Genomic DNA, 11,888 nt, shown 5'->3' with positions numbered 1-11,888 from the left:
CTTTTTTTTCCTTACATGTTTTATCTCATTTCCAGATGTGGACAAGGATGGAAAGGAAATTGATGCCACATCAAAGCTAGCCCATCTACAGCAGATTTTACATACTCTCAGCATAGTGGGTACCATTGTGACTAAACAAGTCACTTGGTTTTGAATGTCTAATATTCTTAGCTGCATATTTACCTTTTTCACTAATTTGAAATTCTAGATGTTTGGACTCTGCTGGGTGCTGGCTTAGCTTTTCTGATGGCTAATATCACAGTCACTATCTTGTGTCTCCTTGCAAACAGAAAAGTGCCGGTAAGGTAAGTGATGTATTTGATTGCTGAATAAAATATTCTATGGTAGAACAATTTTCTGAAACATTTAATTTGCTGTATTTTCCTTTCACTTCATTTTATGTGCAGGTAACTTTAGCATTTCCATAGTTTATGGATTTCTTTCTCTGAGCAGAAAGCAGGAGCTACTTAACAGTAACTCTTTTTTTTGGACAGGGAGGTAAAAAACCTTAAATTGACTTTTCAGATTATGTTAGGAGCATTTTTGATAACAACAAAAAGAACATGGCATTCTCTCCAGAAAAGACAGGAGGGGATGGGCATCCCACTTTCGGGTAGTTCCCAAGGAAGAACTGCAAAAGAAACCCTTTCACATCCTGCCCAGGTAGGCTGAACTCTAGGCACCAGGTTTCCAGGCCAAGACCCCCATGTGCTAAAGAATGCACGTAACACAGGCCAACAGCTGCTGCACTGGAGGCACTCTGCAGGCTGAGTGCAGGCGTAGCTCCAAAGACCTCACAATCCACAGTGCTGGTCAGAATGCTAGGAGCTGCTAATACCCATCTTCCCATCACCTGTATGGGATATAGGTCACTCCAATAATGAAAGTGACTGGTTTTCCACGAACAGAAAAAGATAAAGGCTGAGAATAATATTTAATAAAATTTTAAGAAATTGAAGAAATGCATCGTGTGTTGCATGCTGAGTTTGTGGTCAGAGGGTTAAATTGGCTCCAATGCTAATGTGTCAGAGCCCAGAATAACTCAACTCCATTTTCCTTGGTGTTTATTGATAGGTGCCATGACTTGATGGATTATCCTCAGATCTTCAGCCTGTGATCTTGTTAATTAGCACACACCAAACTTGGTATCATCAATTAAAGCAAAATTATTCTACAACTGTGGTGTTTATTAGAATAAAAAGATAACATTTTTAGTCCATTACTATCTAGAAGATCTTACTGATCTGTTAAATCTATAGTTATTTCTTATGTGCCTAAAATATACCAGACAACTTAGATACAAACATGAATGAGAAGCACTCAGGACCTAAAGGAGTTTGTAATCTAGTGGGAAAAACAAACACAAAGCTACTAAGTAGAATCCTACTTCTGTGATAGAAGGTACACATGCATTAGTCAGTGTTCTCCAAAGAAACAGAATTGATGGCTAGCTACATAGATATATTATTGTTTCCATCTTCATATATGTGTATCTTGAAATATCTTATTATATAACATAGTCTATAATATTAATACATCATCAAATGGAATACATTAAGATAAGATTAGCATGTATATATGTAAATAATAAGGTATATTAACATTATAATTTAATAAATTACATAAGATTAATTATACTTATTAGGATATTAATTAAATAATCACTAATGTAATCATATTAATCATGTACAGAAAAAGAATAATTTTAAGGAGTTGGCTCATGCAGCTGGGGTTGAAAGCCTAAAAGTTGTTGAGCAGGCTTGCAAGTTGCAAATTCAAGTAAAAGTTGATGGTGCAGGCTTGAGTCCCCAGTCTGCCAGGCATGCTATCAGTCTGGAAACACAGGTGGGGGTTTCTATGTTGCAGCCTTGAGGCAGAATTCCTCTTATTTGGAAAACTTTAGTCTTTGTTGTTAAAGCTTTTAAATGATTGAATGAGGCCCATCTGCATTATGGAAGGTCATATGCTTTACCTAAAGTTGGCTGATTGTGAATGTTAATCACACATAATATACCCTTATAGCACCATCTAGGCTATTATTTGAGCAAAGAACTGAGCACCATAGCCTGTACAAGTTGACCCATAAATTTAATCATCACACTCTGTGAACAAGTTATCATATTAACACAACCAGTGAGAATACTCAGGGAGAACCCTAAATTTCACACCTTTTCCAGATTTATATTGGACAGCCTATGCCACTGGGGTTTTGGAGGGACCTGTCAGGCAAATTTTGGTGGCATTATGCCAGAACCTGAAAGAGCTAGCTCTCCTTTCTCTCCTTTCTGTCGTTCTTCTTCAGTGTCACACTTCCTAATCACTTCTCACCTTTCTTTGCCGAACCAATTCTATTTCTGTTTTCTCTTTTCCTGTTTCTTTGTTCATTGCTTCTTAATCTTTCCACTATCTCTGACTTTCTAGAAATGTTTAGTCTCTTCTCTTTTCCTTCTCACCCCTTACTGATGGTCTCCAAGGTTTGCCTCTATATCTAGTTTCCTTCCCACCCTACTTATTCTCCATGGAAGATGCCATTCATTTCCAAGCTTTCAAATGCCATCTATGCATTAATGGCTTCAAATCATCTCTCTCTTACTGACATTCTGTTCCAAGCTCCAGATTCGTGCTACACTTTCAACTATTTTTCTAGCTACATTGACTTTAATGTATAAAATATTAGTGCCCATCATTTCCATATCCTGGAACCTACCTTTGAGAACCCCAAAATAAAGAGTAACTTCATTACTTGAAATGGAAAGCAGAGATTGCAGTGCTTTTATCATCCTTCCTGAACACACCAGAATTTTTATAGAATAATAAATAACCCTTCTTGCCCAAGATACCTGACATATGAAGTAGAATTTGCTACATTCTACAAACAGGAGGCTTCTTATATCACAGATTTGAAAGAACTGTCTAGGATTACTAGTAATTGGGATGAGATGCAACCCAATGAGGCTCGCTAGTGGAAGCAGAGCCATCTATACTGCCATCAGCCTATCTTTCATTTTTCTAGTCTATATAAGGAGAGGACTGGGAAGGGAAGAGAAGGGATCCTTGAAGTCATTGCCTTTGGAGCAGTGCCATGTTTGTAGTGAGAAGTTTTTATCCCTTTCCTAATGGAGAACAGAGAAAAATACCACCAGCAGCATTACCCAAAGCAACATGATGGAAGGGCCCCAAGAGAATCAATAGTTAAGGTTGGTGATGCCTAGAAGAAAAGATGAAAATTCTGCAACATTGATTCCTGTGCTGCATCGAAGTGCAGTGTAGAGAAAAGGTTCTTAGGAGTATTTAGCACATGTACCCTTTGTAAAAAGACATAAAGACAATTTTTGGCGCACTGCTCTGGAAGTAGATGGCCCTGGGAGTATCCTGTACCAGCTGGACTTAAAAGGACCACAGTATAATGTACCTGGGAACAATAGGAGAGTGAGGGATGGAGGTACTATACTGTAGCCCAGTTATGCATGACCCTCCAAACATATGCAACAGAACCTAGTGTTTCCTGCTTCAGTCCACTTGAAGAAGCACAGAGAGTAGAGATAAGTTGGTGTTGTGGTGTTGTTAGGCAGTTTAAATGAGGTGATGCCCCTCCTGAGAAGAGCTCTGAGGAAAGGACTGAGTTAAAGTTGACACAGCTGCCTTACTTTTGAAAGGTATTCAATGATAGAAGGGGCCCAGATGAAGTTGATTCACACACACAAGCAAACACACGCAATACATGTGCTGTCACCATGGGGGCCACAGACAAAAGTGACAATCACCCACTGTGCTGTCCGTCGAGGGTGACTTCCAGCCAATGACAGGTGACTAGTTACTAAGAAAATTCTAGGTCTGCATTCCCGTTTCACCTCTATGTCCCCACAATAGGGCCAAGGTTTGAAAAATGGCTGAGGGCAGGGGAGGCGGGTTACTTGAAGCCAGCTCCTGAACTTCACTCTCCTCCTGACTTTAAGAAACAGCCATGGTCAGACCTCAAGACTGAAGTGGGGAAAGAACAGTCAACAAATAGAGTTAAAATTTGGTGTTTCTTGGCAGCGTTAGAGGGGATTGGACTACATTTAAACATTAAAAACTACCTTTTAAAAAAGGGCTTCTGTCGTGAGTGGCACACGTAGGGCAGCTTGATTGCTCTATGTGCGGAATCGACATCAAGAGATTTCGGAAGCATAATTTTTTGGTACCTGGGCAGCTAGTAATTGTTGGTCCTGGCACCCTAAAAAAAAACAACAATAAAAACAAAAAAACCTACCTTTTAATCATTAAAAGAGAAAATAATGTTATGAAATTTGCCTAAGATGTATGTGAACTGGACCAAGAAAAAAGAATGGTTGACAAAACATGGTAGAAATAAATGATTGGAAATGGATATAAATACCTCCATCAATCAGTTACCCAAATCTTAAGACTCTGCTCCTGTTACAGGCAGGGAAAGTTTAGGGCTTGAGAGCCAAACTAGTACCTCTCTCTGACACTGATTCACCACCTCACCTGCTTCCCTCTCCCTAGTAACTTCTTTTCTGATTTCCAAAACCTCAAAATAAAAGTTTTATTCCCTTTTACTACCCCCCAAAAAACACAACCGAAGACTGTATCCTCAGTCTTTTTTCTTAAGATTTTATTTATTTATTTTTAGAGAGGGAAGGGAGGGAGAAAGAGAGAGAGAGACAGAAACATCAATATGCAGTTGCTGGAGACTATGGCCTGCAACCCAGGCATGTGCCCTGACTGGGAATCGAACCTGCGATGCTTTGGTTCGCAGCCCGCACTCAATCCACTGAGCTATGCCAGCCAGGGCTGCATCCTTAGTCTTGAGTGATCTCCTGAATCACTGATTGTATCTATTGCCCTGGAGGCCACAAGGATGAAGTTCCAAGTAGTGCTACTGAAGAGAGAAGAACTTCCTCTGAGAAACAAGACTGGCCTTGACCCCAACATGGGCAGAATGCAAGCAGAATGACCACCATTCACTATACAGGGATCTATAGACTAGAGGATGCTTATCTTGAGGCCTCAGAGACTTCTTGAGGGTACATGACATAAATAGTGCCAAGTGAGTCCTTTTGTGGATGCTTAAATTTCATGTGTTTTCTCCCAGGTTGAGAAAGATTCATTTGGCCTGCTGCTTCTGCTTTCTCATTTATTCATTAGCTTGTGTCCTCTTCTTTGCCCACATCCACCCTGATTCTTATTAAAATAAACTACCTGTAGAAGAAGGGCAGGGAATGCTCCTGGGAGCCAAATAGAGAGATAATTTGAGAGTAAAAGTAGATTATTTCAGGTAAGCAATATGGAAAGGGGAGAAGAAGGGAAATTTTTGCCCATTTTTTCCTCTCTCTTTCTCTCTCTCTCTCGCTCTCTCTCTCTGTCATCCCTCCCTCTCCTTTCCTACTTAGATTTTTTTTTTTCAATCAGAACAGATGACCTTGTTCGGATGTTTCCAATTTTTTTTTATCCTCACTGGAGAAAATGCTTATTAATTTTAGAGAGAGGAGAAGGGAGGAAGAGAGAGAAACATTGATTAGTCGCCTTCTTATATATGCACTGATAGGGGACCAAACCCACAAGCTAGGCATGTGCCTGACCATGAATGGAACCCGGAACCTTTTAATTTGTAGGACAATACTCCAATACACTGAGCCACACCAGCCGGAGCTCCCACTTAGATTTTGAAATCACAATTAATTGATATGATTGCCCTAGGAAACGTTTTAGCATGCCTATTTGTGCTGAACATTGAGATCAATCTTTTTCTGTCAAATTATTTAAAAGAAAATGCAAGTGACAACGGTCAAAGACCAGTGCACCAAGTTAAATTTCTTACCATTCAAACCCTTCCACACCCAATCCTTGGGGAAAGTCTCACCATTCCCCCAAAGCACATGGCTCTCTCCACCCTCTGCCTGGCAGAGCTACTCAACCTCACACATTTTTGATGACAGAAAACAATTTCCTGGTGCCCCTTCGGGGTTAGTTACTGAGATGTCAGAATATTGTCCTCAAGAGGATAGATACAGCACTATCATGTAGTGTTATTACCTAAGTATTTACATATTAAAGAGTCTTCACCTTTATATTACCAGTAGCTAGCTTTGTGTGCATAACTGATACCCAATACATAACTATTGAAAACTGTGCTTTACTGAATATTATCAATACTCCTGAGCATCATCAGAATCAATGTTTATTACTTCTAATTACATTCACATAAAATTTTTACACATCAAATTTTTTAAAAAGTTTTTTGCATGAAATTATTTAAACTATAAAGCAAGCTGGAATGTTTGGCGCAGAGATGGATAAATGAAACAACAGTGAGTCACCTTGAAAATAATATTGAAACTTTGAGATACACAGGAATTCATGGAAGCAGGAAATTCATCACCCTCTATAAATAAACCTTAACCTGGAGATTTTCCATTAGATTTTGTAAAAAGAATCTGTAGCAAAAGAGGTCTTTCAGTGACTTGGAAGAAACATTTCTAATTAATTTTTTAAAAACATAGGATGGAACACTGTCTGCTGAGGTAATGCTAAGCACAGCAATGAACCTCTTAACGTTGTTTTTAGAGATCTGGTTTCCTGGATTTTATTGTACATCCTGTGACTTTCTGTTGGGTATTTGACACCTAAAGTATTAGTGAGGACACTTTGATTGCAGGTAAGAAAGTCAACTCAAGCTGCCTTAATCACAATAAAGAATTTGGTATAAACATGCTCATGTCTCCCAGAGTTCAAGGGTAGGAATGAAAGAGGCTGGGCCTCAGAAAGGCTTAGAACCAGTGAGGTTCTCCACCTGCCTCTCATATCTGCTTCTTTTTGCTCCTCTGCTTGGTGGCTTTTCTCTGAAAGCATATTTCCTCTACTCACTGTCTATTTAACAAAACTTTGTCACCTATAGGATGGATGCTAGACACGTATTATATCTCAAAACATGGGGATAAACTAAATATTAGTCTTTTTGTACCCATTCAGTATTCTAAAAGAAGACCTTTGATTAGCCCACTTGGGCCAAGATCCCATTTCTGGTCAAGTCTACATGGGTGAGATATGGGGTTAGGTCAATAGTATAAACATGGTTGCATGGATCCCTATCAAGGCATTCCAGTGATGGGGATGGGCTAAGAAAGGGGTTATTGTGAAAAGTCTCTGAAAGGTATCCACTAATCTGTCCCCATGGTCCAGACTTCACCAGACTGTCATTCTGCCATGGTACTTTAGAGGAAGCAACAAATATGGCAGCCTTCTAGAGTTGTTTATAGTAATACAAAGAAGAGCTGATAATCAAAATCTGTTCCTAGAAATCAAGATTAAAGTATACAAATAAATAGTAGACTATGCTTTCCTTACCAGCAGCCACAAAATACCCACTATTTTCTTAGTTTAGATGGTATCATCTCTTTTTATTTTAATTAAATGTATTGGGGAAACACGGATTAATAAGATCTTATAGGTTTCAAGTATACAATTCTGTGATACTTGATCTGTATATTGCATTGTATATACCCCAAGTCAAATCACCTTTTGTCACCATACACTTGACGCCCTGTACTCTTCACTACTCCAGCACCCCTCTTTTCTGGTAACCACTGAATTGTCGTCTCTGTGTATGAGTTTCACATATGAGTGGAAGTAGGTGGTTCTTAGCTTTTTCTGACTTATTTTACTTAGCATGATATTTTGAAGGTCTAACCATGCTGTTGCAAAAAGCAGTATTTTATCTTTTTTTATGACTCAGTAGAATCTGATTGTATAAATGTATCATATCTTTTTTTTTTACTATGTTATAGTTCTGGAGCTCAGAAATCTGAAATGGGTATCACTGGGCTAAAACTTTAGGTGTTCTTTCTGGGGGGCTTTAGGGGAGAATCTATTTCCTTGCCTGTTTCAGTTTCTAGAGGACTTCTGTATTCCTTGGGTTGTGGATCTTTCATCCATCTTCATTTTATTTTATTTTATGCTATTTTACTTGTTTATTTATTTATTATTTTTATTGTTGTTCAAGTACAGTTGTCTCCATTTTCACCCCACCACACCTGCATACCCCACCCATTCCCATCTTCCACCCTTGAACATACCCACTTTGACTTTGTCCATATGTCCTTTATACATGTTCCTTGATGGCCCTTCCCCTATTATCCCCTATTATCCTTCTTCCACCTCCTCTCTGGTTACTGTCAGTTTGTTCTTTATTTCAGTGTCACTGGTTATATTTTGCTTGCTTGTTCATTTTGTTGATTAGGTTGTTCCACTTATAGGTGAGATCCTATGGTATTTGTCTTTGATAACCTGGCTTATTTCACTTAGCATAATGCTCTCCAGTTCCATCCATGCTGCCATGAAAGGTAGGAGTTCCTTCTTTCTTTCTGCAGCATAGTATTCCATTGTATAAATGTACCACAGTTTTTTGATCCACTCATTTACTAATGGGCACTTAGGGTGTTTGCAACATGTGGCTATTGTAAAAATGCTCCTGTAAACATTGGGGTGCATAGGTTCTTTTAGATTTCTAGTGTTTTTAGTGTTTCAAGGTTCTTTAGGTATAATGTAATCAGTGGAATTGCCAGGTCAAAAGGCAGTTCCATTTTTAGCTTTCTGAGAAAAATTCCATACTGTTTTTCATAGTAGCTGCACCAGTCTGCATTCCCACCAACAGTGTACTAGTGTTCCCTTTTTTCCACAACCTTGCCAGTACTTTTTTTTTGTTGATTTGTTTATGATGGCCATTCTCACCAGTGTGAAGTGGTATCTCTTTGGTTTTAATTTGCATCTCTCTGATGGCTAGTGATGCTGAGCATCATTTTATATGTCTCTGGGCCCTCTGTGTGTCTTCCTTGGAGAAATGTTGTTCAGGTCTTTTCCTCATTTTTTAATTGGATTGTTTGTCTTCCTGCAGTGGATTCCTGAGCTTGTCATACATTTTGGAGAGCAAACTGTTGTCCAAGGTATCATTGGCAAATATATTTTCCCATACCAGTTCCCTTTCCATTTTGTTGATATTTTCTTTAGCCACACAGAAGCTTTTTAATTTGATGTGGTCCCATTTGTTTATTCTTTCCTTTATGTCCCTTCTTCTAGGGGACATATCAGTGAAAATATTGCTGCATGAAATATCTGAGATTTTCCTCCCTATGTTCTCCTTTAGAACTTTTATGGTTTTGTGACTTATATTTAAGTCTTTTATCCTTCTTGAGTTTATTTTGGTGTATGGTGTAAGTTGGTTGTCAAGTTTCATCTTTTTGCATGTAGCTGTCCAGATCTCCCAACACTGTTTGTTGAAGAGGCTAGTTTTATTCTATTTTATGCTTCTGTCCCCTGTGTCAAATATTAATTGAGCATAGAGACATGGGTTTATATCTGGGCTCTCTGTTCTGTTCCATTGATCTGTGTGTCTGTTCTTATGCCAGTACCAGATTGTGTTGATTACAGTGGCCTTGTAATATAGTTTTATATCAGGTATTGTGTTCCCTCCTACTTTGCTCTTTTTTCTCAAAATTGCTGAGGTTATTTGGGGTAATACATTTTTGTAGTATTTGTTCTATATCTGTGAAATCTGTCATTGGTATTTTAATAGGGGTTACATTGGATCTATACATTGCTTTGGGAAGTGTGGACATTTTGATGATGTTAATTCTTCCAGTCCATGAACGTGGTATACGCTTCCATTTATTTGTGTCTTCCTTACTTTCTTTCTTTAGTGTTGTGTAGTCTTCAGAGTACAGGTCTTTTACCCCCTTGGTTAGGTTTATTCCTAGGTACTTTGTTTTCCTTGTTGCTATAGCAAATGGGATTTTTCCCCCTAATTTCTTTTTCTGATATTTCATTGTTGCTGTTCAAAAAATGCCTTCAATTTCTGAATATTGACATATTGGATCATGCAGTTTTTTTGGTGGAGTCTATAGGGTTTTCTATGTATACTATCATGTCATCTGCAAACAATGACAGTTTTACTTCCCTATTTCCAATTTGGATGCCTTTTGTTTCTTTTTCTTGTCTCATTATTGTGGCTAGAATTTCTAATACTATGTTGAATAGAAGTGGTGAAATCAGACATCCTTGTCTTGTTCCCAATCCTAGTGGGAAAGCTAGTTGTGTTTAGTGTTTGCCTATTGAGTATGATGTTGGCTCTAGGTTTCTCATATGTGGTCTTTGTTATGTTGAGATGTGCTCCCTCTACTCCCACTTTGCTGAGTGTTTTTATCACAAATGGGTGCTGTACTTTATCAAATGCTTTTTTAGCATCTGTTGATATGATCACGTGATTTTTTCTTTCCTTTTGTTTATGTGATGTATTATGTTTATTGGTTTGTGAATATTATACCATCCTTGTATCACTGGGATAAATCCCATTTGATCATGGTATATGATCTTTTTAATGTAATGCTGGATGCAGTTTCCAATATTTGTTGAGGATTTTAGCATCTATGTTTGTCAGCAATAATGGCCTGTAGTTTTCTTTCTTTGTTGTATTTTTAACTGGTTTTAGCTGGATTCATAAAAAGAGTTAGTGAGTCTTTCCTCTTTTTGGACTTTTTGGAATAGTTTGAGAAAGATAGGGGTTAGCTCTTCCTTAAATGTTTTGTAAAATTCTCCTGTAAATCCATCCGGTCCAGGGCCTTTGTGTGCCGAGATTTTTTTTTGATTACTGCTTCAATTTCACTAGCTGTTATCAGTATCTTCATGCTTTCTGCTTCTTGATTCAGTTTTGGAAGACTGTTTCTAAAAGTGTGTCCATTTCACCCAGGTTTTCAAATTTCTTGGTATATAGTTCATAGTAATTTCTTACATTCCTTTGTATTTCTGTAGTAGTCATTGTAATTTCTTCTGTTTCATTTCTGATTTTATTTATTTGGGTCCTCTCTCTTCTTTTATTGATGAATCTACTTAAAGGCTTGTCAATTTGTTAGCTATTCAAAGAAAATTTCCTGGATGTATTAATCCTTTGAATTGTTCTTTTAGTCTCTATGTCATTTAATTCTGCTCTGATCCTGATTATCTCCTTCCTTCTTTTAAAAAAAAATATTTTATTTATTTATTTTTAGAGAGGGGAAGGGAGGGAGAAAGAAAGGGAAAGATACAGCAATGTGTGGTTGCCTCTGGAGTGCCCCATACTGGGGAGCTGGTCCACCACCCAGGCATGTTCCCTGACCGGGAATCGAATCAATAACCCTTTGGTTCGTAGGCCAGCACTCATTCCACTGACCCACAACAGCCAGGGCTACCTCCTTCCTTATACTCACTCTGGGCTTTGTCTGTTGTTCTTCCTCCCATTCTTGTAGATGCAGGGTTAGGTTGTTTATTTGAAATGTTTCTGTCTTTTTAAGGTAAGCCTATATTGCTATGAACTTCCCTCTCAGGACTGCCTTCTCTGTGTGCCATAGGTTTTGGGCTCTTTTGTGGTCATTTTCATTTGTTTTCTGGATACTTTTTGATCTCTTCCTTGATCTAATTATTAATCCATTCATTGTTTAATAGCATGCTATTCAGTCTCCATGAATTTTAATGTTTTTGAGTTTTTTCCTTAAGGTTGGTTTCTAGTTTCAAGCCATTTTTGTCTGAGAAAATGATTTCAATTGTCTTGAATTTGTTGAGGCTTATTTTGTGTCCTATCATGTGGTCTATCTCTGAAAATGTTGCATGTGCATTTGAAAAGAATGTGTACTTTGCTCTTTTTTGATGAAAGTTTCTGTACATATATATCAGTTAAGTCCATTTGATCTAGTACATCATTCAGTGCCACAATCCTTGTTATATTGTTTGGGAGATCTACCCATTGTTGACAAAGGGGGGTTATAATCCTCTACTATAAGTGTGCTGCTCTCTATATCTGTTTTGAAATCCTCTGAGATTTTCCTTATATGTTTGGGTGCATATATATTTACAATGTT

At 38.1% G+C, this 11,888-nt stretch overlaps 1 non-coding gene across 1 annotated transcript; it reads left to right on the top strand.

The window, feature by feature from the left end:
- The first annotated feature begins 4,085 nt into the window (after positions 1 to 4,085).
- Positions 4,086 to 4,219, top strand: LOC123831390. Its single transcript, XR_006787911.1, has one exon. It is a non-coding gene; the product is annotated as a U11 spliceosomal RNA (small nuclear RNA).
- Positions 4,220 to 11,888: the final 7,669 nt, after the last annotated feature.

Source organism: Phyllostomus hastatus, unplaced genomic scaffold, assembly GCF_019186645.2.
Source record: "Phyllostomus hastatus isolate PE091 unplaced genomic scaffold, TTU_PhHast_1.1 phas_scaffold_1674, whole genome shotgun sequence".
Lineage (NCBI taxonomy): Eukaryota > Metazoa > Chordata > Mammalia > Chiroptera > Phyllostomidae > Phyllostomus > Phyllostomus hastatus.
This window is presented reverse-complemented; position numbering and strand designations above follow the sequence as displayed.